This window comes from Hyla sarda, chromosome 7 (genome assembly GCF_029499605.1).
Source record: "Hyla sarda isolate aHylSar1 chromosome 7, aHylSar1.hap1, whole genome shotgun sequence".
NCBI lineage: Eukaryota > Metazoa > Chordata > Amphibia > Anura > Hylidae > Hyla > Hyla sarda.
This window is the reverse complement of record NC_079195.1, coordinates 50566006-50593798: the sequence shown is the minus strand read 5'-3', so window position 1 is coordinate 50593798 and position 27793 is coordinate 50566006. Positions and strand designations below refer to the sequence as shown.

The 27793-nt window shown below is 43.7% G+C and overlaps 1 long non-coding RNA gene across 1 annotated transcript in view; it reads right to left on the bottom strand.

Moving 5' to 3' along the window:
* The window catches only part of LOC130282232 (uncharacterized), a 183682-nt gene extending 156157 nt beyond the window's left edge, over window positions 1-27525 (bottom strand). The window contains exon 1 of the long non-coding RNA XR_008846293.1: window positions 27446-27525. This is a non-coding gene — a long non-coding RNA (uncharacterized LOC130282232). The remainder of the gene's footprint in view (window positions 1-27445) is intronic.
* Window positions 27526-27793: the final 268 nt, after the last annotated feature.

The following is a 27793-nucleotide window of genomic DNA, read 5'->3' as shown; positions in this document are numbered from 1 at the left end:
TGTTATAAAATAACATCAATGATTGTCCTAGAAGATACTGGGCCTTGCTCTATATTCTTTCTATCATGCTTCCCGATAACCATCTATGCTCGGCCTCGGTTGTATTAACCTCTGTGACATGTGTAGTCTCATGTCTTCCTGAGATGTAGCAATACTCTTCAGGGCATTAACATTAAGCAATGTAATGGTCCAGTGCCACCATTTAATATATGCCTACACTATATAACATGTCACAAAGTGTAATTGCGCAGGCACATTGTGCGCCCATGCTGACACTAGTGATGGAGCATTTGTCATGACTAGATGATAGTTATTTGTAGAGATTTTTTTTATTAATATTCCTAAAGACAAAGGTTTTGGAGAATTACATTAAGATGGGAATTTATCATTTTCAATTTATTTTACCCCACTTTCCTAGCTTTCACTGTCTCCCTTAGACCAATTTCAAATGCAGAAAATCATATTGGTATGATGAATTTGGCATATTTTTTTTATTTTTTTTTGCATAAGTTGTTTTTGGTCCTGTGGATTTCTATTTCACAAAGTCTTTAAAGAGGTACTCCACTTCAAGACATCTTATCCCCTATCCAAAGGATGGGGAATAAGATGTCTGATCGAGGGGGGTTCAACTGCTGGGACCCCCTGCCATCTCTGGGCCAGCACTGTTCGTGACGTCATGCCATGAGGGGGGGTGACAGCTGGTACTTAGCCAACACCCTTCCTCTTATAGACATGAATGGGGGGATGTGAAGGCTGTGGTCACCTGTCAACTGGCACAGAGTGGCCTTTGCTCCGTGCACTAGATGACTGGAGTGCCACATTGGAGATCACGGGGGTTCCAGAATGACCCTCCACAATCATACATAATGCCCCCTATCCTTTGGATAGTGGATAAAATATCTAGAGGCAGAGTACACCTTTAAGAGGGAGTATAAATCTTCAAGTGTACCTCCAAAGTCCAGCTACCACCCTTCAGATCCTCCATGGAGAGACACACTCCATGCTGTGCGGTAGCATTGGGGAAGATATTCAAAAAATGGCTAATTCTAAGGAAGTGTAAATTTTTATGGTGCACACCAAGTAAAAATCATGTGTAAACTATCTGAAAATGTGACGTTAATAGCCTGCACCACATTTCAGCCAAATCTGGTGTAGAATACACAACAAAGGGTGCTAAATCCTTTTATTGTACTACCTCCCATGTATTGTTTCCAAAAGATATAATTATTTTAAACAAACTCTGTCACTAGGTTTACACTGCCCTGAAGGCAAGATAGACTAGTAAAAAAGCTGTCGCTAACAATGGTAGATAACTTACACCTGTCCCTCAACTTACAATATTAATTGGTTCCAGGACGACCATTGTACGTTGAAAATATTGTATCTTGAGACCAGAACTCTATGGAAAACCAGTAATTGGTTTTGAAGCCCTAAAATGTCAATCCAAAGAAAACAACTGAGGTAAATAATACAGATAAAGCAGATTACAAACAGATTACATTTATCTGTCAGAAAGAGCTGGTGGAAGCTGTAAATCACTGTCTATATAGTGGACAGAAGCTTCTCTAGTGTCAGCAGTACAGCAGTGTTTCTCAAGGTTCGTCCTCAATTACCCCCAACAGATCATGTTTTCTGGATTTCCTTAGCCTTTCACAGGCGATATATTTGGGGTACTTGAGGACCACTTGAGAAACACTGCTGCACAGTACACACAACGGTTTTATGTGCATTTTATAATGTTTCTTTGGTGCAGTGTCTTTTTCCGCCATTTTGTAAACTTGCTAGGAGTTTGATGGTCCCGTGTATGATTTTTGCAGTGGTAAGTAATTTATGAATTACGTCAATTGTTCTATGGTGCAAAATTGTCAGTATTTCACGCATGTTGGATGCAAATCACCGCCAACAATATTCAGACATTGAAAACACACATACCAAAGGGAGAATATGGCGAGGCTCAATCCTACTATTTAAAAGGTTGGTGCTTTTAACATGATCGTATCTTTCAACAATCATTCACTCATCCATTGCTTAAATGTCATGTACTTCGTAATTCTCCATCGTTAACCAATTTCATCACCTTACTTCCTCTGTTTTTGGACATTTGGAGATTATCGTGCTACAAAATTTTCGCACGCCAGTCTCGCACAGTAGTATTACAGCCTTCTTTACACCACACAAGCTGGAAGCAGAGAGGGATGATCACTGTGATGTGTACTGTGAAAAAAAAAAACGAATATTCGTAATTACGAATATATAGCGCTATATTCGCGAAATTCGCGAATTCGCGAATATGCGATATTCGCGAATAATATTCGAATTGCGAATATTCGCGAGCAACACCACTAAGGAGCAGCTAACCCTGACACATATAAAGAGTAATATAAAAGATGTAGTACCGCACTGTACTGTAGAGACGTGCTACTAGGCACCCAAACACTGCAAGAACTTAACCCCTTAAGGACCAGGCCATTTTACACCTTAAGGACCGGAGCGTTTTTTGCAATTCTGACCACTGTCACTTTAAACATTAATAACTCTGGAATGCTTTTAGTTATCATTCTGATTCCGAGATTGTTTTTTCGTGACATATTCTACTTTAACTTGGTGGTAAAATTTTATGGTAACTTGCATCCTTTCTTGGTGAAAAATCCTCAAATTTGATGAACAAAATGAAAATTTTGCATTTTTCTAACTTTGAAGCTCTCTGCTTGTAAGGAAAATGGATATTCAAAAAATATTTTTTTTTGGGTTCACATATACAATATGTCTACTTTATGTTTGCATCATAAGATGTATGAGTTTTTACTTTTGGAAGACACCAGAGGGCTTCAAAGTTCAGCAGCAATTTTGAAATTTTTCAAAAAATTTTCAAGCTCACTATTTTTCAGGGACCAGTTCAGTTTTGAAGTGGATTTGAAGGGTCTTCATATTAGAAATATCCCATAAAAGACCCCATTATACAAACTACACCCCCCAAAGTATTCAAAATGACATTCAGTAAGTGTATTAACCCTTTAGGTGTTTCACAGGAATAGCAGCAAAGTGAAGGAGAAAATTCAAAATCTTCATTTTTTACACTCGCATGTTCTTGTAGACCCAATTTTTGAAATTTTGCAAGGGGTAAAAAGGAGAAAATTTTTACTTGTATTTGAAACCCAATTTCTCTCGAGTAAACACATACCTCATATGTCTATGTTAATTGTTCGGCGGGCGCAGTAGAGGGCTCAGAAGGGAAGGAGCGACAAATGGTTTTTGGGGGGCATGCCGCATTTAGGAAGCCCCTATGGTGCCAGGACAGCAAAAAAAAAACACATGGCATACCATTTTGGAAACTAGACCCCTCAGGGAACGTAACAAGGGGTACAGTGAACCTTAATACCCCACAGGTGATTCACGACTTTTGCATATGTAAAAAAAATATATATATATATATTTTTTTTTTTACCTAAAATGCTTGGTTTCCCAAAAATTTTACATTTTTAAAAAGGGTAACAGCAGAAAATACCCCCCAAAATTTGAAGCCCAAATTCTCCTGATTCAGAAAACACCCCATATGGGGGTGAAAAGTGCTCTGCTGGTGCACTACAGGTCTCAGAAGAGAAGGAGTCACATTTGGCTTTTTGAAAGCAAATTTTGCTCTGGGGGCATGCCGCATTTAGGAAGTCCCTATGGTGCCAGAACAGCAAAAAAAAAAAACACATGGCATACCATTTTGGAAACTAGACCCCACGGGGAACGTAACAAGGGGTAATGTGAACCTTAATACCCTACAGGTGTTTCACGACTTTTGCATATGTAAAAAAATATATATTTTTTTTACCCAAAATGCTTGGTTTCCCAAAATTTTTACAATTTTAAAAAGGGTAATAGCAGAAAATACCCCCCAAAATTTGAAGCCCAATTTCTCCCGATTCAGAAAACACCCCATATGGGGGTGAAAAGTGCTCTGCTGGCGCACCACAGGTCTCAGAAGAGAAGGAGTCACATTTGGCTTTTCGAAAGCAAATTTTGCTCTGGGGGCATGCCGCATTTAGGAAGCCCCTATGGTGCCAGAACAGCAAAAAAAAAACACATGGCATACCATTTTGGAAACTAGACCCCTCGGGGAACGTAACAAGGGGTAAAGTGAACCTTACCCTACAGGTGTTTCACGACTTTTGCATATGTAAAAAAATATATATATTTTTTTTTACCTAAAATGCTTGTTTTCCCAAAAATTTTACATTTTTAAAAAGGGTAATAGCAGAAAATATCCCCCAAAATTTGTTAGGCAATTTTTCCCGGGTACGGCGATACCCCATATGTGACCCTAAACTGTTGCCTTGAAATACAACAGGGCTCCAAAGTGAGAGCGCCATGTGCATTTGAGGCCTAAATTAGGGACTTGCATAGGGGTGGACATAGGGGTATTCTACGCCAGTGATTCCCAAACAGGGTGCCTCAGGCTGTTGTAAAACTCCCAGCATGCCTAGACAGTCAACAGCTATATGGCAATACTGGGAGTAGTTGTTTTGCAACAGCTGGAGGCTCCGTTTTGGAAACAGTGGCGTACCAGACGTTTTTCATTTTTATTGGGGAGGGGAGGGGGGTTGTATAGGGGTATGTGTATATGTGGTGTTTTTTACTTTTTATTTTATTGTGTGTTAGTGTAGTGTTTTTAGGGTACAGTCGCACGGGCGGGGGTTCACAGTAGTTTCTCGCTGGCAGTTTGAGCTGCGGCAGAAAATTTGACGCAGCTCAAACTTGCAGCCAGATACTTACTGTAATCCTCCGCCCATGTGAGTGTACCCTGTACGTTCACATTGGGGGGGGGGGGACATCCAGCTGTTGCAAAACTACAACTCCCAGCATGTACGGTCTATTAGTGCATGCTGGGAGTTGTAGTTTTGCAACCGCTGGAGGCTTCGTTTTGGAAACAGTGGCGTACCAGACGTTTTTCATTTTTATTGGGGAGGGGGGCTGTGTAGGGGTATGTGTATATGTGGTGTTTTTTACTTTTTATTTTATTGTGTGTTAGTGTAGTGTTTTTAGGGTACAGTCGCACGGGCGGGTTTTCACAGTAGTTTCTCGCTGGCAGTTTGAGCTGCGGCCGAAATTTTGCCACACCTCAAACTTGCAGCCGGATACTTACTGTAATCCTCCGCCCATGTGAGTGTACCCTGTACATTCACATTGGGGGGGGGGCATCCAGCTGTTGCAAAACTACAACTCCCAGCATGTACGGTCTATCAGTGCATGCTGGGAGTTGTAGTTTTGCAACAGCTGGAGGCACACTGATTGTGAAACACCGAGTTTGGTAACAAACTCAGTGTTTTGCAACCAGTGTGCCTTCAGCTGTTGCAAAAGCTACAACTCCCAGCATGTACGGACAGCGGAAGGGCATGCTGGGTCTTGTAGTTATGCAACAGCTGGAGGCATACTACTTTGGCTGGGGATGCTGTGGATTGTAGTTATGCAACAGCTGGAGACACTGGTTTGCTACTTAACTCAGTGTGCCTTCAGCTGTTGCAAAACTACAACTCTCAGCAGTCACCGACAGCCAACGGGCATGCTGGGAGTTGTAGTTATGCAACCACCAGATGCACCACTACAACTTCCAGCATGCACTTTAGCTGATTGTGCAAGCTGGGAGTTGTAGTTATACAACAGCTGAAGGTACACTTTTCCATAGAAAAAATGTGCCTCCAGCTGTTGCAAAACCATAAGTCCCAGCATGCCCGTAAGGGAATGCTGGGAGTTGTGGTGGACTGCCTCCTGCTGTTGCATAACTACAGCTCCCAGCATGCCCTTTTTGCATGCTGGGAGCTGTTGCTAAGCAACAGCAGGAGGCTGTCACTCACCTCCAACGATCCACGCCGCGAAGGTCAGTCCCTCGTCGTCGCCGCCGCCGCTGCTCCTGAGGCCCCGATCCCAGCAGGGACGCCGGGGATCGGGGTCCCCAGCACCCGGGGTCTTCTGCCCGCAGCCGCTCACGTCCTCCGGAAGAGGGGCGGAGCGGGTTGCGGGAATGATACCCGCAGCAGGCGCCCTGATTGGTCGGCCGGTAATCCGGCCGACGAATCAGGGCGATCGTGAGGTGGCACCAGTGCCACCTCACCCCTGCTGGCTATGGCTGTTCGGGGCCGTCTCTGACGGCCCGGATCAGCCAATAATTCCGGGTCACCGGGTCACTGGAGACCCGATTGACCCGGAATCCACCGCAGATCGCTGGACTGAATTGTCCAGCGATCTGCGGCCATCGCCGACATGGGGGGTCATCATGACCCCCCTGGGCGATATGCCGGGATGCCTGCTGACGATTTCAGCAGGCATCGGGCACCGGCTCCGCTCCAGATGGTTGCGGGGGGCCGGTAAAACACATGACGTTCTCATACGTCATGTGTCCTTAAGGACTCGGAAATGGAGACGTATGAGAACGTCATGTGTCCTTAAGGGGTTAAATAACAGAGAGATTTACCAGTAAAATGTTCACTCCTCATGGTCAGATCTTCAAGCTCTTCACTTAAGTGGGAGATCTGGACTGTCCGTACTATTGTACATTGAGTATGGTCCCAAGTTAAACTGGTTCAGGAAAAACCATTGTGTTGGAAAAATATTGTAACTTGAGGCCATTGTAAGCTGAGGGACATTGTACATTGAGTAATTCAATAGTTGAAATCGAGGACACTGAGGGCAGGGAAGAGTTTTTTCCATTATGAGAGCACACTTAGTAGTCCTCAATAGTCATGAAGTGCCACCTCCTTTGCCCACCACTTGCTGATAGACAGTATTCTGCTATATTGTGTGGGCAGGAGAAGGGGTGCAGTGCTACCGTCCATGTCCTGGATAATAGAAGAATGGCTGCATTACAAGATGTAAGTAAGATGTAATACATCATCATATTCAGCTTCTCTGCCATTAGTGTATGATGCCCTCAGATAGGGCAGCATAACCCAATGATAAATTCCTTTCAAACAAGTTTGCTATCTTCTTTAAAGAATCTTCCATTTACTGGCAGTCACATATCAATCATGCAGAATGTTAACTCTGCTACATCTGTACAGCTGAGACATGAACATGAATGGAGCTCATCTAGTGCTGCCCTCTACTAAGACCAATGTGACCAAAGTTAATGAGCAGGAATAAAGGACGGCTAAAAGTAGTGTCAATCTCTCTGGAGGATACAGTGCATCCATTTGCTAGATTATTGATTATACTGAGCACCATGTAATGTTTCATTTCCTCTGTGATGATGCTGCCGAGGAATTATACTTTACAGGATCTTTCCCATACATGCAGTCTGACCATCTTAAAGAGGTACTCCGGTGGAAAACTTTTTTTTTTTTTTTTAACCTCTTCAGGACATAGGGCGTATGGATACGCCCTGCATTCCGAGTCCTTAAGGACCGAGGGCGTATCCATATGCCCGTGGGAATTCCGGTCCCCACCGCTTGCCGGTTGGGGACCGGAGCCGGATGCCTGCTGAAATCGTTCAGCAGGCATCCCGGCATATCTCCCAGGGGGGTCATTATGCCCCCCCATGTAGGCGATGGCCGCAGATCGCTGGACAATTCAGTCCAGCGATCTGCGGCGATTCCGGGTCAATCGGGTCTCCAGTGACCCGGTGACCCGGAATTACTGGCTGATCGGGGCCGTCTCTGACGGCCCCGAACAGCCAGAGCCTGCAGGGGTGAGGTGGCACTGTTGCCATCTCACGATCGCCCTGATTCGTCGGCCGGATTACCGGCCGACCAATCAGAGCGCCTGCTGCGGGTGTCACTCCCGCAACCCGCTCCGCCCCTCTTCCGGAGGACATGAGCGGGTGCGGGACATGCACCCCAGGTGCTGGGGACCCCGATCCCCGGCGTCCCTGCTGGGATCTGGGCCCCAGGAGCAGCGGCGGCGACGACGAGGGACTGACCTTCGCGGCGTGGATCGTTGGATGTGAGTGACAGCCTCCTGCTGTTGCTTAGCAACAGCTCCCAGCATGCAAAAAGGGCATGCTGGGAGCTGTAGTTATGCAACAGCAGGAGGCAGACCACCACAACTCCCAGCATTCCCTTATGGGCATGCTGGGACTTATGGTTTTGCAACAGCTGGAGGCACATTTTTTCTATGGAAAAGTGTACCTTCAGCTGTTGTATAACTACAACTCCCAGCTTGCAAAAACAGCTAAAGTGCATGCTGGGAGTTGTAGTGGTGCATCTGCTGGTTGCATAATTACAACTCCCAGCATGCCCGTTGGCTGTCGGTGACTGCTGAGAGTTGTAGTTTTGCAACAGCTGAAGGCACACTGGTTGTGAAACTTAGAGTTTTTTTTTTTTTTTTACCTAACTCAGTGTTTCACGACCGGTGTGCCTCCAGCTGTTGCAAACTCCCAGCAGTCACCTTACACCATGCACCGTACATGCTGGGAGTTGTAGTTTTGCAACAGCTGGAGGCACACTGGTTTTGAAACACTGAGTAAGGTCACAAACTCAGTGATACATAACCAGTGTGCCTACAGCTGTTGCGAAACTAAAACTCTCAGCATGTACAGTCTGTCAGCGCATGCTGGGAGTTGTAGTTTTGCAACATCTGGATGTCCCCCCCCCCCCCCCCATGTGAATGTACAGGGTACACTCACATGGGCGGAGGTTTACAGCAAGTATCTGGCTGCAAGTTTGAGCTGTGGCAAATATTCTGCCGCAGCTAAAACTGCCAGCGAGAACCTACTGTGAACCCCCGCCCGTGCGACTGTACCATAAAAACACTACACTACACTAACAAAAAATAAAATAAAAAGTAAAAAACACTACATATACACATACCCCTACACAGCCCCCCTCCCCTCCCCAATAAAAATGAAAGCGTCTGGTACGCCACTGTTTCCAAAACGGAGCCTCCAGCTGTTGCAAAACAACAACTCCCTTTATTGTCGGACAGCCGTTGACTGTCCAGGCATGCTGGGAGTTTTGCAACAGCTGGAGGCACCCTGTTTGGGAATCACTGGCGTAGAATTCCCCTATATCCACCCCTATGCAAGTCCCTAATTTAGGCGTCAAATGCGCATGGCGCTCTCACTTTGGAGCCCTGTCGTATTTCAAGGCAACAGTTAAGGGTCACATATGGGGTATCGCTGTACTCGGGAGAAATTGTGTTACCAATTTTGGGGGGTATTTTCTGCTTTTACCCTTTTTAAAAATGTTACATTTTTGGGAAAACAAGCATTTTAGGTAAAAATTGTTTTGTTTTTTTTACATATGCAAAAGTCGTGAAACACCTGTGGGGTATAAAGGTTCCCTTTATCCCTTGTTATGTTCCCCGAGGGGTCTAGTTTCCAAAATGGTATGCCATGTGGGTTTTTTTTTTGCTGTCCTGGCACCGTAGGGGCTTCCTAAATGCAACATGCCCCCCAAAAACCATTTCAGAAAAACGTACTCTCCAAAATCCCCTTGTCGCTCCTTCCATTCTGAGCCCTCTACTGCGCCCGCCGAACACTTTACATAGACATATGAGGTATGTGCTTACTCGAGAGAAATTGGGCTACAAATACAAGTAAAAATTTTCTCCTTTTACCCCTTCTAAAAATTCAAAAATTGGGTCTACAAGAACATATGAGTGTAAAAAATGAAGATTGTGAATTTTCTCCTTCACTCTGCTGCTATTCGTGGGAAACACCTAAAGGGTTAAAATGCTGACTGAATGTCATTTTGAATACTTTGGGGGGTGTAGTTTTTATAATGGGGTCATTTATTGGGTATTTCTAATATGAAGACCCTTCAAATCCACTTCAAACCTGAACTGGTCCCTGAAAAATATTGAGTTTGAAAATTTTGTGAAAAATCGGAAAATTGCTGCTGAACTTTGAAGCCCTCTGGTGTCTTCCAAAAGTAAAAACTCATAAATTTTATGATGCAAACATAAATTAGACATATTGTATATGTGAACCAAAAAAAAATGTATTCATAATATCCATTTTCCTTACAAGCACAAAGCTTCAAAGTTAGAAAAATGCAAAATTTTCAAATTTTTCATCAAATTTACGGATTTTTCACCAAGAAAGGATGCAAGTATCGACAAAAATTTACCACTATGTTAAAGTAGAATATGTCACGAAAAAACAATCTCGGAATCAGAATGATAACTAAAAGCATCCCAGAGTTATTAATGTTTAAAGTGACAGTGGTCAGATGTGCAAAAAACGCTCAGGTCCTTAAGGCCGAAATGGGCTTGGTCCTGAAGGGGTTAATCAACTGATGCCAGAAAGTTGAACAGATTTGTAAAGTGCTTCTATTAAAAAAATCTCAATCCTTCCAGTACTTATTAGCTGCTGAATACTACAGAGGAAATTATTTTCTTTTTGGAACACAGAGCTCTCTGCTGACATCATGACCACAGTGCTTTCTGCTGACACCTCTGTCCATTTTAAGAACTGTCCAGGGTAGGAGAAAATCCCCCATAGAAAACATATGCTGCTCTGGACAGTTCCTAAAATGGATAGAGATGTCAGCAGAGAGCACTGTGCTCATGATGTCAGCAGATAACTCTGTGTTTCAAAAAGAAAAGAATTTCCTCTGTGGTATTCAGCAGCTAATAAGTACTTGAAGGATTAAGATTTTTTAATAGAAGTCATTTACAAATCTGTTTAACTTTCTGGCACCAGTTGATTTAAAAAAAAAAAAAAAGTTTTCCACCGGAGTACCCCTTTAACCCAGATTCTAAATTCACTCCTCTTTTGCAATAGTAAAAAAAACTCTTAAATTTTCAGTTTATTGTTGTTGTCCCAATAAGTGCCACATTGTGCTTTGATGTAGTGATTTCAATACAGTGCAAGTAGGGCTGCAGGAAGTTTATATACCAGAAGATATGACATGGGGGACCACTACACAACTGGACACTGACATAACCCTTTGCAATTAGGTTAACAGGTTTGCTTATGGAGGGCAGAATACTTTAAAAAAACATAGATCTCTACAGTATGGGGTAGACAGTGGGTGTCACAGTGGTTGGAGTGGTCTGATTCTGCTTCTGACCGTGAATTGAGTATAATAAATACACAGAAAAAATGGAACCTTAATCAGGCGCTTCTCCAGATAGAACATGCAAGTCCAATGAATTGTTTAAAAAATGGGACTATTTATTCAGACAATTCCTATACAATGTAACATGTTTATTTCTCGGACTGGGTGCATTCTCAGTCCATTGAGTCCAATCTAGAACCCTACTGTTTTGATCCAGAGGAAAGCAAAAACCCCCATGAGGCTGCTGCCAATTGCCCCATGACAGAGGAAAAATTCCTACCAGATCCCAATGTGGCATCAGAAAAAATCCCTGGATCAACATTCTATCCACATAATCTAGTATCCATAACCTGCAATGTGATATTTTTCCGGAAAAACATCCAGGCCCCCCTTGAACTTGCTTATTGAGCCAGACGTCGCAACATCACGTGGCAGAGTTTGACAGTCTCACTGCTCTTACAGTAAACAATCTCTGTGTGTGATGATGATGGTGAAAGCTTCTTTCCTCTAGACCTAGAGGATGCCCCCTTGTCATGGTTATTGGCCTAGGTATAAAAAGATCACTAAAAAGATCTCTGAACTGTCCATTAATATTTTTTCACATTGTGATCAGATTGTCCCTAAGAAGTCTTTTCTCCAAACTAAATAATCCCAAGCTTGATAACCTGGTTTTGTACTGTAATTCCCCCCCCCCCCATACCATCAATTATCTTTGTCGCCCTCCTCTGAACCCTCTCCAGTTCAGCCATGTCCTTCTTATATACAGGTGCCTAAAATTTGACACAATACTCCATGTGGTCTGTCTAAAGATTTATACAGAGGCAAAACTATGTCCCTGTCACGATCCTCTATTCCTCTCTTGGTACATGCCATGACTTTTTCAGCCTTGGCAGCCACTGCTTGGAACTGATCACTAAAGTTGAGTTTACTGTCCACCAATACCCTCAAGTCCTTTTCGGTAGAAGTTTTACTTAACATCTTATTATTTGGCACAGAATTTAACATTTTGTTTTTACGACCCAAGTGCATAACCTTACATGTATCCAAATAATTTGCCATGGCAGTACCCAAGCCTCCAGCTTCCACAGATCCCTCTGTAACAGGGCTGGCCCTACAATGGGTACCGCTGGGTCCATTGGACCCAGGCGGAACCTTCACAGGGGTGGCAAATTGCTGCCCTGAAAAGATTTTTGGCCCCTTTATGACCCATGACGGACCTAGTCAGCCATGGTTCCACACAGGGTGTATGGAGAGGGCTAATGACTTGAGTTTTCTCCATACCCGGTGGCCCCCAGCTGATCTCAGTAGCTTTGGGCCACCACTAATAGCCATCATGAAGCGATCGCCACAGCCGGCTATTAATCCCTTAGATCGCTGCTGTCAAAGCTGACAGCGGTGTCTAAAGGGATATTTAAACCATCCCTTGTGGTCTAGTGAGGTGGATGGCCCCCTGAAGCACCATCGTGGGGAGGGGGGGGGGCTAAACACTGTGGAGGTAGCCAGAGGGGTTACCTTTCCTTCTGTCCTGGTCCATGGCTCTTCATTTGATAGGGTCTGGCTGAACTAGGCTCTAACAAACTATCGCAGAACACACAGATCAAGGAAGTTCTATGGAACTGCAATGATCTGTATGAGGAATCAAATGATTCCTCCTAAAAGTCTCCTAAGGGACCAATAAAGTGTAAAAACAAAAAAAGCTTTATAGGTTTCATGCACTTTACTTTGCTATGTGCAACAGGCCTACAAAAATAATGCCAATATTATAGTTTATTTAATATAATATGTAATAGTGTTGCTCGCGAATATTCGCAATACAAATTTTATTCGCGAATATCGCATATTCGCAAATTCGCGAATATTCGCGAATATAGCGCTATATATTCGTAATTACGAATATTCGTTTTTTTTTTTTATTTATTTATTTTTTTTCACAGTACACATCACAGTGATCACCCCTCTCTGCTTCCAGCTTGTGTGGTGTAAAGAAGGCTCTAATACTACTGTGTGAGACTGGTGTGCGAATTTTCGCATTTGCGAAAATCTGCATATGCTAATTTTCGCATATGTGAAAGTAAAACGAGAATATTACGAATATGCGAATATTCGCGAATATATGACGAATATTCGTCCATATATTCGCGAATATTCGCGAATTCGAATATGGCCTATGCCGCTCAACACTAATATGTAATATGTTGCATTAATTAGTTTTACCCAAGCTATCTGAGTGTGAGGTGAGAGAAGGGTTTATTGCACACTTTGCCTAATGATAATGATGTCTATGTGTCGGCCATTAATAATGCATTGCCTTGCAGTTCATATATAAGTAGATGTTAGCAATGAGGTATGGAAATCTGCAGGATTTGTTGGAGCTGATTGTATGTTGTTGTTATATTCTTAGAACGTCCACACGTAATACGAGAATGTTCTTTAATGTGAAACATCGGGGAATGTAAATGATATTGTGTACAAATAGCAGAATGTATTATTCATGTCACTGCTGGTTTCTTTCAACTGAATCATATTCACATTATCACAACAGTGTTATATGAATCTAAGGAATTATTCAACAATTTACATAAGAAGGTGCAAACACAGTTGCTCAGGATAAGAATAAGAATAATTTTCTGCTTTAGGGGGAATCTCGGACCCATGTCTATTTTCAAAACTATAACACTGAAAAAGTGTATGAAAGAAATGATTTCTGTCCGCATGTTAGAATGATAATATATTTTCTTTGCACATCCAGTACTAGTGATATTCCTGCTGTCAAATTTGTAACCCCTTTCCAACATTTGATGTACAAGTATGTATAAGTAGAAGTTAGGTCCCACAATATTCCATGCTTATATGTCACAGTGATTGAGGGGGCACAGGAGTTGGTGTCAGCAAGATCACCCAAGGAACCTAGCTGTGACTGGTAATGGCCAAGATAGGAGGAAACACAGATCCTGCCCATTGACCCCCTTATATGCCACAGTATTTAAGTGGTTTACAGAGAGAAGGGGCTATAGGTGCTAACGCAGCCATAGGCTTAATAAGAGGCAGGGCCTGATAAGATGCCTGTCAGCATTATGCTGAGTGGCATAATACACTGCAAGTATTGCAGTGTACTATCAAAGGGATCAAGCAACTAAGCATAATTTAAAAAAAACTTTCCTGAATATAATACGTATCCCAAATCTAAAACAATTTGTGCTTTAAAGTAATCATGCTATTTAATCTGCACATTGGACACCATAAAAACCATACATTAAAAACAATAACAGAATTGCAGTTTTTTTACCGCTACCCAAAAAAACTGAATAAAAAATCTCATAACCTAAAATAGTACAAATAAAAACTACAGCTCATCCCTTCAAAAACAAACATTCACAAAGCAGTATTTATATTAAAATACAAAATGTTACAGGTCAATTGCAGATGACACCAAACTTTGTAGCAGTGTATAGTCTATAGAAGATGTGCATACGATAACTTGGACAAACTGAGTGTCTGGGCATCCACTTGGCAAATGAGGTTCAATGTGGATAAATGTAAAGTTATGCATATGAATATTAATAACCTGCATGCATCATATGTCTTGGGGGGGGGGGGGGTGTTTAAACTGGGAGAGTCACTGTTAGAGAAGGATCTGGCTGTGCTTGTAGATCATAGGCTAAAGAACAGCACAATGTCAGGAATCTGCTTCTTAGTCCAGCAAGATATTGCCATCTATTATTTGAGGAATTGGCTTGTGGGTCAGGGACATAATACTACTCCTTTATAAAGCATTTGTGTGGCCTCACCTGGAGTATGCTGTTTAGTTTTGGGCATCGGTTCATAAAAAGGATGTTCTGAAGCTGAACGTGGTAAAAAGGTGCCCAGCTAAACTAAAAAGGGGCATGGAAATCTTAAGTATAATGAAAGATTCAAAGAATCATATTTATTTTGTCTTGAGAAGAGACATTTAAGGGAGGATATGATCAAGCTATTTAAGTATATAAAAGGCCCATACACAAAATATAGGGAAAAACTGTTCCTGGTAAAGCCCCTTAAAAGACAAGGGAATGCTCCCTCCGTCTGGAGAAAAAAAGGTTTAGTCTCCAGGGGGCAACAGGCCTTCTTTGCCATAAAAACTGTGAATTCATGGAACAGTCTACCTCAGGAACTGCTCACAGCAGGAACAGAGAAGGGCTTCAAAATAAGCTTAGATGCATTCCTAGACAAAAATAACATAGAAATATAAAATCCCCTCCCCTTCATACACCTATACCCGTTCCCTTAACCTTCCTGGTTGAACTAACTATATAACTATGTAAATGCTGTAACACAAAAGCATTTCTGTTTATTGTGCAATAGTAATACAACATTCCAGCCTAAAACCACCATGGTCCACCCCTGGTTCCTGCTACTTTCATTCTGCTATTTCCGGTCTCCTGATGCATCTGTCATCTTCCTGCTCACGAGACAAGTGCTCACAGCAGGACCTATCCTCTCAGCCAATCACTGACTGCATGTCTCAGCCATTGATTGGCTGAGCAATAAGTCAGAAGCATCGAAGGATCGAAAGGACCGAATGGGAGCTATCAGTGGAGCACAAGTGGTAGGTAAGTCTGTTATTTATTTATTTATTTTTTTAAACACTGAAATAACCCTGTCATGCATTATATGTGCCATCAGTAAAAGAGCTAAATTTTCAGGCAAACACATGAACATTCATTCATTAACTATCTGTTTGGTAGTCATAATAGTAAACCCAACAAAGCAGACCAGTTGTGAAAGCAAAGGTTACTATTTCAAGAGAAATTGGTTTGGAAAGGGTTTGGAAAGTCTAACTATTTCAAATGTTTCGACCAGCGTAGAAGCCAGTACAGCTTGGAAAATGTTATACTCTTCCACTGAAAGACCCAGTAAGCAAAACTATTTTGAACGTTTTCCAGATTTTAAATGGTCACTGTCCAAACATTTCATAAATAAATAAGGCAAGCCAATGTAAGATACTCTGTAATTTATCTTATCAGAAAAAATTGCCTCTTTTTTTCAAGCTTCTCTGTGCACCCCACTAAACTTTCTTTCACTCTGAAAAAAATCTTGACTCCATTACGCATTTAGAAATGCAAAGAAAAGATAGATCAGATCAAGTTTATGGAGAGGAGAGGTTAGAGATGAGCAAAAGATTCGCTGAATTTTCCGAAAAAAATCAGTTTGGTCTGAATTTTATTAAAATGGCTATTTCTGGCCTTCAGAGAGGCTCAACAGGGGTGTAGAACACTTTGCCTTGCTGTAACACGCATAGGGTGTGTGCTGGGTTAGGGAAATAATACTGTTTTTCAGTAAGACATACAAACAAGAGGCATCGCCTGGAGGTGGCAACAGCTTGACGAGATCATGGGGCCTCACAATTGAAACGATTAAAGATATTTTTTAACATTTAAATTGAAGATTTCAAATAGATGAACCTAAAATGTTTTATTTAATGTGCCAGCAGCATGAGGAGACAACATGGCGATACAGTGACACAGCCTGGAGGTGGCAGAAGCATGAGGAGACCATATAGTGGCTGAATGACAGCCTGGAGTTGGCAGCAGCATGAGGAGACCATATAGTGGCTGAATGACAGCCTGGAGTTGGCAGAAGCATGAGGATACCATATAGATAGAGACAGGCTGGAGCTAACATCAGCATGAGGAGAACATATGGTGGCAGTATCAGACAGCCTGGAGGTGGCATCATCAGCATCAGGAGTCCTGAAAGTGATCCGGTAACATAGTGGGGCGGTGGGTGGCAATACCAGTACATGGTGAAGAAGGTGGTTGAAAAAAGGAGAACTTGGCATAAGATGTGTGGCATCAGGCGGGTGGCAGGATCAGAATAGTACCTGAGGCAGGAAGGCAGAAGAAAACGGTCTCTTTTGTAAAAGTGTTAGTGTACACAAGTAAGTATTGGGGATATGCATTACATAAAACTTAAAGGGGTTCTCCACCATAAGGGGATTTTCCTATGTACCTGGCAGACAGTAATGGACATGCTTAGGAAGGATCTGCACTTGTCTTGGGGCTAAATGGCTATGTTGTGAGATTACCATAACACTGTGGCTAGCTTTTTGTGAACTGGTATTTCCTGTTTGACTTTTCTTTTTTTTTACTACAAATCCCACAATTCCATTTTCCTCCCTCCCACACATCAGCCACTCCACCCATTGAAACATAAATGAACTACATCCATTCAAAAGACCTGTGGTTTTGAATCAGGGTGCCTACATCTGTTGCATTAGTTGCCTTATCTCTCTCCCACCAAGCGATCCCTCCACCCATTGAAGCAGACAGGCTTCCTGTCATCAGCTGACTAGTGAGTCAGGTCTCGGCTGCATTGCAACCTGGGAAAAATCTGAGACAACAGTCATTTTGTATGCTGTTAAAAATGAATATTGGGATGAAAATCAAAGAAGAATTGTGAGAAAACCGTCACACACAGGTACAGACACTATATTATGAACTACACTATCTTTACAGCCCCTGTAGCATAGTCAAATAAAAAAAAATTCCTGGAATGCCCCTTTAACTTTTAATAATATTCTTAGGATAAAATATATGTACCCACATTTTTTTTTTATTAAACAACAGAAGGAAAGGTGTGCAAAAAATGCCATGTGCAACCTACACCACCAAGTATTGATGTGATGCAAAGACCTCTAAAAGGTGGAAGGGAACAACGTATGGTCCATTGTTACCAGGGGGGGTAAAAACTTCCCCTGTAAGGCCCTACTCTCGCATTATTAATACCCTTCTTGGCAAGTGTTACTCACCCTAAAAAGGGAAGCCCCATACAGGAACCTCTCCTTATTTCCACCTGCAAACACTGCCATTTCCCAGGGTTTTTAGGTAGAAATAGGGAGAGGTTCATGTGTGGGGCTGCCCTTTTGAAGACGAGTAAAATTTTTCTTAAAAAGGTGGAAGGGAACAACGTATGGTCCATTGTAGCAGGTGGGGGTAAAAAAAATTCCCCTGTGAGGCCCTACTTTCACCCTATTAATTCCCTTCTTTGCAAGTGTTACTCACCCTAAAAAGGGTGGCCCCACACAGGAAACTCTCCCTATTAACACCTAAAAACCCTGTGAAATGGCAGTGTTTGTAGGTGAAAATAGGGAAAGGTTCCTGTGTGGCGCTTCCTGTTTTAGGGCGAGTAACACTTGCCAAGAAGGGAATTAAGAATGCGAGAGTAGGGCCAAACAGGGGAAGTTTTTACCAGGGCTGTGGAGTCGGAGTCAGAGTCGGAGTCGGACGAAATTTTGGGTACCTGGAGTCGGAGTCGGCAAACAATGCACCGACTCCGACTCCTACTAAATTTAGATTGGAATAAAAAAAAAAAAAGCAAGTTTAAATGTCCCAATTCACAAAAAGTTATAATTAAGGAATTCTCTACTATAAGAATAAAGATCAATGCATGCAGTGCCTCATGTAACCGCAAACGAACACGTTAAGTGACTGTGAAGAAGCAGGCTTTTCATGTGCTTTACTACATGGCACGCAACGCACAATTAGGAGCGGCAATACTTATACTTTCCATAGTGTTGTGTCCTGCTGTTACAGGGAACCCATGGGTAACCTAGCCTCTCACTGATAAGGGATTAAGGAAATATGTTTTTTGCAGGACTAGAGACACTTGCATAAGTGAAGGGAATGGAGGGTCAATAGTTCAAGACTGAAGCTGTTAACCATTGGAAAAACTGCTGCCATTCAGCTAAGGCTATAAAAACTTGTAAACTCGATTGTTAGCTTAAAGGGGTACTCCGCCCCTAAACATCACGAGGGGCGGAGCCATGATGTAGCGATGCTTCGGCCCCTGTATCGCCCGTCATTACGCATAGAGCGAACTCGCTCTGTGCAGTAATGATAGCGCGGTGCCGCATCGGCGATCCTGGGCGTCCCCAGCAGTATCCTTTGGAAAGGGGATAAGATGTCAGATAGCCGGGGTCCCGCTGCTGGGGACCCCCGGGATCGCCGCTGCGGCACTGCGCGCTCATTACTGCACAGAGCGAGTTCGCTCTGTGCGTAATGACGGGCGATACAGGGGCCGGAGCATCATTACATCACGGCTCCGCCCCTCATGATGTCAGGGCCCACCCCCTCAATACAAGTCTATGGGAAGGGGCGTGGGGGGTCATCACGCCCCCTGCCATAGACTTGCATTAAGGGGTCGGGCAGTGATGTCACGAGGGGCGGAGCCATGATGTCACGCTGCTCCATTCCCTGTTTCACCCATCATTACGCACAGAGCAAAATCTCTCTGTGTAGTAATGAAAGCGCGGTGCCGCAGTGGCGATCCCGGGGGTCCCCAGCAGCAGGACCCTGGCGATCTGACATCTCAAGATAAGATAAGATAAGATGTCTAGGGGTGGAGTACCCCTTTAAACTTGACTATGGGATTCCACTAGGGAAATCATGTTTTATAATAAATGCCCCTTCCTGGATCCTCCCACTGCCCTATCTTCAGCAGCAGATCAGCACACAAACTGTTCAATGCAGTAGACTGTTGGCTTCCCAGCCAGTAGTCCTGTGGTAATGACATGTATGTTGCCTTTCTTTCCTTCAAGGAATGTATAAAATACATTCACATATTAATACAGAGGAGTCGGAGTCAGGGAGTCGGCGTTGGAAGCACAGAAAACTCCGGAGTCGGAGTTGGAGTCGGAGTCGGAACATTTATCTACCGACTCCATAGCCCTGGTTTTTACCCCCACCGGTTACAATGGACCATACATTGTTCCCTTCCACCTTTTAGAGGTCTTTGTATCACATCAATACTTGGTGGTGTAGGTGGCACATGGTGTTTTTTGCACACCTTTCCTTTTGTTTGATTTCAAAATAATTTTGGGTACATATTTTATCCTTAGAAAAGTTTAATTTTAGCTAATGCTAATCCTCAATACTTGTGGTCTGATGCCGAGTAATGTCTGTAACTGGGGAGCAGCACCTTAAATATGTTTTGCACTAGCCATGTTTGTGAAGTGTTGGTGTGGCACCATGGTCAATCTACTCTGATACATCAGGCATTGGTGGGTGGAAATCCTGGCTGATCCATGTCTGATTCATCTTCACAAAGGTCAGTCTCTCCACATTTTTTATGGACAGATAAGTTCTCCTTTGGGTTACTATGGCCCCCGCTGCACTAAACACCCGCTCTGATGGCACACAACTGGCCAGGCATGACAGCTTTTCCAGGGCAAACTCTGCTAGTTGAGGTCACAAATCAAGTTTGGCTGCCAAGAAGTCCAGTGGATCTTCAAGGTGTGTTGGCATGGTCCTGTCAAGGTATTCCACCATCTGCTGGTTCAGGTTCTGCTCCAGGTCTACCTGCTGGTGATGAGTTGCTTCACTATGCACGTGAAGAAAACTACTCATCAGCGACTGTAGACTCAGACTGCTGCTGATGGAGCTGGTACTGCTCCTGCCACTCCACTCCTCCCCAGCAGAAATGGCAGTGAAAGATGAGCGCAGAGGGACCCCCAATTCAGACCTGCAAGAGGTTGGACAATGGCGCTGAAAAGCATTGGCCAACTGACTACGTAGGATGTCTCGGTAGTAGGTCAGTTTGTTCTCCCTCTCAGTGGGTTTAAAAAAAGGCCCCTATTTTGTGTCGGTAGCGAGGGTCCAGTAAGTTGGAGAGCCAGAAGTCATCCCGCTGTCAAATGGAGACAATTCGGCAATCACTACGCAAGCAAGTGCATTGTGCCATTTGTGCAAGTGACTCGGAGGGACTCTCTGCCTCCGTCTCCACTGCGTACTGCCAAGATGTGTCTTGGTCCTCTGTCTCGTCTTCCTCATAACCTTCCAGCTCCTCTAGCTGCTCCTGTTCCTCCTCTCCTGTCAGATGACTAGAAAAACCACCTATCTTGCGAAACCTAAACTGTGCTCCACTATGCCCCTCCCTTTCCTCCTCCTCCAGTTCAGTCCCCACAGGTCTCATGTGGCCATGAGATGTAGGCGCTCCATCTCCTGTGCCCTGACCAGCCATTGTTTAGGAGATGAAGCAGTGGAATGATGTCATTCATCCCGTAAACCCGGTGACTGACTAATAATGTGGCTTCCTCAAAAGGCCTGAGCACACAGCAGGTGTCATGTATGAGCTGCCACTGGTAGACATTGAAGTTACACAGGGGAGTCCCCTATCCGCATGGATCATCAAGAAATCAGTGTTGGCTTTTCTCTCTTCGTATACGTGGTCCAACATATGGAGGGTGGAATTCCAACGTTGCAAATCAGACTATGTTGGGGGATACCGTTCTGACGTTGCAGCTCATGGAGGGTGTGCTTTGCGGTGTACGAGTGGCTGAAGTGAATGCCAAGTTTCCTTCCCATTGTAAGGATGTCTTGCAGATGGGGGGAACACTTCAGGAACCACTTGACAACCAGATTGAACACGTGTGCCATGCAGGGCGCATGTCTCAGACTTCCTTGTTGCAGCGCAGAAAATAAGTTCTTCCCGTTGTCGGTCACCATGGTTCCCATTTCCAGTTTTCATGGAGTAAGCCATGATTCGATTTCTTGATGAATAACTTTTAGCAGTTCCTCCCCTGTGTGACTCCGTGTGACACATGGTATGCTGGAGGGGCACTGAGACTTGTCAGTGCAGTGGAGGCTGGGGACACGGTGGCGGATGAGGAGGCGGAGTCGCACACTGAAAAGGGAGGCACTGCAGCAACAGCAACTTGAACAGGAGCACATTCAGCTTCTGTGCCATTCGATGAGTGGGCGCTTACTGCTATCTCTTGGACATGGCTTTGTTGATGGATTGCTGGTAGAATGACTGACTCGAAGTAGGAGGAGCAGGAGCATCTGGAGCAACAGAAAATGGATATGACACACAGCTCCCTTCGGTTGAGGTGGTGGAGCCTTCGCTGGCATAAACAGGGTGCGGCATGCCACTGGGTGATGCAGCAGGCTGGACCACCACATCAGAGCCACGGTTCTCCCAGGCCGCTTTATGGTGATGCTGCATATGTTGACGCAGGGCCTTGGTGCCAGCATTGTGACCCTGGCCACGCTTCACCTTTTGCCGACACATCTTGCATGTGGCCAGGTTAACATCCTCAGGATGCTTGATGAAAAACTGCCACACCGCCGAGTAGTTGATTTTCCCCCATCAGTGTGCACTGATTGACTGCTACCACCGCCGACTCCCGGAACCCCTGTTCCACTACCTCCCGGGAAGGGAGGCTGCCGCAAAGCAAGTGGTCTACCCGGGCATGTTTGGCTCCAGACTTTCCACTTTTGTCACCATGCTGACTGCCAACCATGCTACCACCTTGCTGGCTCAGCTGCTGCCTCATGGGAAACCTGCAAATATGTTCTCCTGATGATGATGAAGCCCCTTCTGCACCCAACTCCCAGGTGCGATCGGCTACATCATCATCAAGCTGTGTCTGCACGTCACTGATGTCCTCCTCAGGTTCCTCAACAGTGTCTGCTACAGGTGTCTGCTACCATCTCCCACGCCACTCTCCTCATCACTACTTGCTCGCCTAGTGGAGGAAGCGGGGAATGTCTCCTCCACTTGGCTGCACAGTAGCTGCTGACTGTCCTCTAGATCGTCCTCACTAAATATTCGAGCTTAACTGACAGCATAAGATACTTCTCTGGAGGAGGGAACAGCATAAGATAGAGGCAATGGGAGGACAGGAACTGCTCCCGGGTAATGCCAACTGAGGGTTGTGTCTGAGGAACCCACCGACTCTTGACTGGGGGTGACAAATGTCACTTGTGATGAAGTGGATGACCGACTTAACCAATCGATGACATCAGATGGGTTGCTGGTTAAGACACGACCGCTAGCTGATACCGGGAGCTCAGGCCTCCTGCTGTGACTACTGCTGCCACTCGCCCCTAGTCTGCTGTGACCTTTATCTGATGAATTTCGGCCTCTGCCACTATTCTATTCTGTGCACTTCTGTCCTGGCACTTCTCTGCCTGACATACTTAGTGTGTATATGAGGGGAGTACAATACGCTCCACTACGCTTAAAACAGTATTTGTCTACAACACCAGCAGGTGTGTACTTTTGGCAGGCCTTTCACAGTATCTAGGCCCTTAAAACTTTAACAGGAACAAAATGGTACACCACTTAGATGTACGTATGTGGTATGCACTTATGAGGGGAGGACAATGCGCTCCAGTACGCTTAAAACAGCTTTTGTCTACAACATCAGCTGGTGTGTACTTTTGGCTGGCCTTTCACAGTATCTGAGCCTTAAATGGGTGCTCCACTGGAAAACATTTTCTTTTAAATCAACTGGTGATAAAAAAATTTAACAGATTTGTAAATTACTTCTACTAAAAAAATGTTTACCCTTCCAGTACTTATCAGCTGCTGAATACAACATAGGAAGCACGACAAGTGCTCTCTGCTTACACCTCTGTCTAGAGCAGAATAGGTCCAGAGCAGGATAGGTTTGCTAAGGGGATTTGCTCCTACTCTGGACAGTTCCTGTCATGGACAGAGGTGTTAGGAGAGAGCGCTGTGGTAAAGCAGAAAGGAAATTCAAAAAGAAAATAACTTCCTATGGAGCATATAGCAGCTGGTAAGTACTGGAAGGATTAAGATTTTTAAATAGAAGTAATTTACAAATCTGTTTAACATTCTGGCACCAGTTGATTTAAAAAATGTTTTCCAGTGGAGTACCCCTTTTAGATTTTAACAGGAACAAAAGGGTACACCACTAAGATGTACATATGTGGTATGCACTTATGAGGGAGGACAATGCGCTCCAGTACGCTTAAAACAGTATTTGTTTACAACACCAGCAGGTGTGTACTTTTGGCTGGCCTTTAACAGTATCTAGGCCCTTAAGACTTTAACAGGAACAAAATGGTACACCACATAGATGTACGCACACGTTACACTTAATAGAGGACAATACGCTTTTAGTGCTCTGCTCACCCTACCTGGCTGGCTACTATTAGCTTTTCAGTTGTTGTACACACCAGTGCTGCAGCACACAGTCGCTGTGTACTACACCCAAAATTGCACTCTCTCTCTCTCAATCTCACTCCCTTCCCTATCAGGGCTTCTAGGCTGGATTTGGGCTTGAGGTGAATCGCTGCTGTAAAAAAGCTTTTCTGTGCAACACTCTGCTCTCTGTCCCTCTCTGTAATAGTACGCTGATGTGACTGGGAGGTGAATCGCTACTGTAAAAATGCTTTTCTGTGCAACACAGAGTCTGTAAGTCTCTCTGTAATAGAACACTGATGTGACTGGCCACAAGATGGCTGCCTATTATATAGGTCTGTGACATCACAGGGGTGGCTGGCTGCTGATTCAGCTGCATGATGCATGTGATTCAGGGTCATCCCGCCAAGCCTCGTTCCTGCCTTCCCAGGATTCCTTGCCCCATGACCTCACATGTGAATCCGCCATCTTAGATGCCCGGCTCCTGGACTGTACTAAATGGAGTTTAATCAAGCGATTGGCGCAATCGAATCGCGACGATATTTTTCTTGGAATTCGTTACGAATTCGGATTTGGCAGATGTGATTCACTCATTCCATAGGGGAGGAGTGAGAACAGAGATGAATTACGAGTGAGTTTAGAGAGCAGAAGCATACAAAGAAACTGTAAAGAGACTCAGAGATTTCACCCCAGTGAAAGTCAGTGAGTACTGCTCAATAATGCCCTCCTTGCTGCTGCAGCTTCTTAGGGTGGGTATAGATACATAGAGCAGCAGGATTCCATGGTCTGTGTGTACAGTGTATAGGAGCAGTCACATACAGGGAAGTGCATCTTGAAAAATCATCTAAAATGACAAGTACACTTTAAGGAGATATTTGGAGATGTTCAATTTAAAGAAAAATTGCTCTGTTACTTCAGGAATGGATAGGAAAGCGTTTGTCTCTGTTTTTAAATTAGTGCTTTCTAGAATTTTGTGTAAGTTGTGGTTAACCTTTGAAAATATTTTGATAATAGCAAACAAAGCCTAGCCACGTCCCTTTTACAAAATTGGCTAACTGGGTGCTAAATCATGTGCTAGATATCTAAATAGGTTTCACTAATAGTGTGCTACACATTTTAAGCAAATGTAGCGCTGCTAAATCAAAAAAAGTGGCGCTAAATTCTTTCAATATCTCCCTCCCATTATTTATTAATTTGTTCAAGTTGGTGTAGTTGCGACAAAGTGAAGTTTCTTACCTGTTCTATTTGTTGTTTCTGTTTGTTTATTTGGTGTTTATTTTTTCTTTTCAAATTCAGTATGTTTTATAAGTAGCCTTTTTATTTGTAGCAGCCCGTTTTATGGCTAGTAGCCTTTAAGCGTACCTCTAATGATGGTCCCGGCGGCAAGAAACTCCTGACAACAAGACTACTGCAATCTAGTGGTACTGCATCTCATGTTAGATCAGCCCATTTATTTGATCAGGGAAATTCTTGGAAATGGGGTGTCAATCCAACCGTTCTTATATTGACTGCTTCTGCTAAAAAAAATCCCATAAAAACTCATTGAACATGGATTATGGGGTGGTCTTTATCTTTATTAGTAGTATCCATGAAGCTCTGGTAGATGTGAGGAGGGGGGGGGGGGGGGGGTGGGCACAGTTGAAGAACACTACTCAATTATAATAAAGCTCTCTGTCAACAAAGGCTGCGGTCCATAAATCCTGTTATGTACATTTCTAATTATTCACACCTCATAACCCAGCCTTCAGAACCGGCATATGATACTCTATATATAGTGTAATATACATTGTAACATTTGGATTGCCTCTCTTAATAATGCAAATTTAATCCATATTTTCAGGCATGCATGATGGATTTTGTGTTATTAATGTAAACCACAACATCATTTTATCTCCCAGCTATAAAATGTTATCATAATAGAACATAAAAATAAATGGCAGAATTTCAATCCGACTGCATCCACCGCAAATATTCATCTTCTTTTCTCATTCATTGTCTGTGTAGCTGCAAATGTACCCAATGGGCAAATATGATGGATCTAAAGATTAATGTAAAATTCGTACGTGAATATGTATCAAAGTAGAGTGGGTTTTCTCCATCTTAGTGAAAAATGAATTGGCTTCACTCTTCTTTTGCTCTATACAGTATGTATGAATCCTATTACTGGAGATGTCCTATGTAGAGCTTAATGTCAATACGGTCCTAGTGGATTTCATTGAAGGAGCTTGTTCTATTATACAGATTCATGCTTTGATCCCTATCATTACAGTGTGACTTCAAGCAACTCCTCCCATCCAATTCTGAGACTGCAACACAGATTGCAAATAACATAGAACGTTACAAATTCATTTCCCCGTTACTTTGTAACTCGGTATAAAAAATGCATGGACCCTACATAGAACATCTCGAAAATTTCTTTAATCTTTCACAACGTAATTTATTTTTCCCTTTCGCTCATTCGAGAGCAGCCATTAGCACTTCAGTTATTGTAACATTTTTAGAGAGCCGAAATGGCGATGCTAAAGGTTGACGGACATATTTTGCAAAGTATTTCTTAGCCAGGAGACATTATAGCACCATAAGAAACCTTACAGCCCATTTAATTGAATGTTAAATATGGCCCTGAATGTTTTACATAATAGGAGTCAATTATCTTAATGTTACCTTCAAGCGCATTACACTAAGAGACATATGTACGGTACTATCTGCCGCGCACTGTGGGCGCGTAATGTTTTCCTGCCGTACGAGTGCTGTACATTCCCAGCTGTTTGCTAGATGCAAACAGTTTAGACACATTTTATGGCATAGTAATTAAGTCATTTGATGTGTAAATGTCTAATAAAAAGATTTCCTGAGGTTACTGTTACTTACAGTTTTCTTTTCTGCCGGTGCCAATTCCACTAGTGCTATAAGATCACAATCTGTTGACATTTGCTGGATGTTATGTCAAGTCATAAGATGCATTTATTCACACGGATATGCAGCCTTGAGAAGTTTTGTTTACCTGCTTTATAGATACCAACTAGGGATGAGCGAATCTAATCTGACAAATCCGAATTTGTCACGAATTTCAGGAAAAGTTTGTTAAACTCCATTTAGCGCACTCCAGGCTCCAGGGCATCTGAAATGGCGGATCCACATGTGAGGACATGGGGCAAGGAATCCTGGGAAGGTGGGAACAAGGGTAGGCGGGACGACCCTGAATCACATGCATGCCTATCAGCAGCCAGTCACCCCTGTGATGTCACACCCCTATATAATCGGCAGTCATCACTTCAGCCTTTTATTGCAGAGAGAGAGAGAGAGAGGAACAGACAGCAGTGTGTGTTGCACAGAAAATCATTTTTCAAGCAGCGATTCACCTCCCAGTCACATTAGCGTTCTATTACAGAGATGGACAGAGAGCAGTCTGCTGCACAGAAAAGCTTTTCAACAGCAGCGATTCACCTTAAAGGAAAACTGTCACATATTTTCGCCCGCACTATCCACAGGTACTGGTGGATAGTGCGGGAGACGCTGATTAAAACGAGCCCTACCTTGGTCTGATCCGCGCAGCCGTTCGCCCGCAATTGTAGTTTTAATCTCTGTGTATATCCTGCTGTAACTGGCAAGGGCGGGGCTTCTGCGGGCTAACTGACACTGACGTCAGCGCCGCTCATGAATATTCATGAGCGGCGCTGGCGTCAGTGTCAGTTAGCCTGCAGAAGCCCCGCCCTTGCCAGTTACAGCAGGATATAAACAGAGATTAAAACTACAATTGCGGGTGAATGGCTGTGCGGATCAGACCAAGGTAGGGCTCGTTTTAATCAGCGTCTCCCGCACTATCCACCAGTACCTGTGGATAGTGCGGGAGAAAATATGTGACAGTTTTCCTTTAAGGCCAA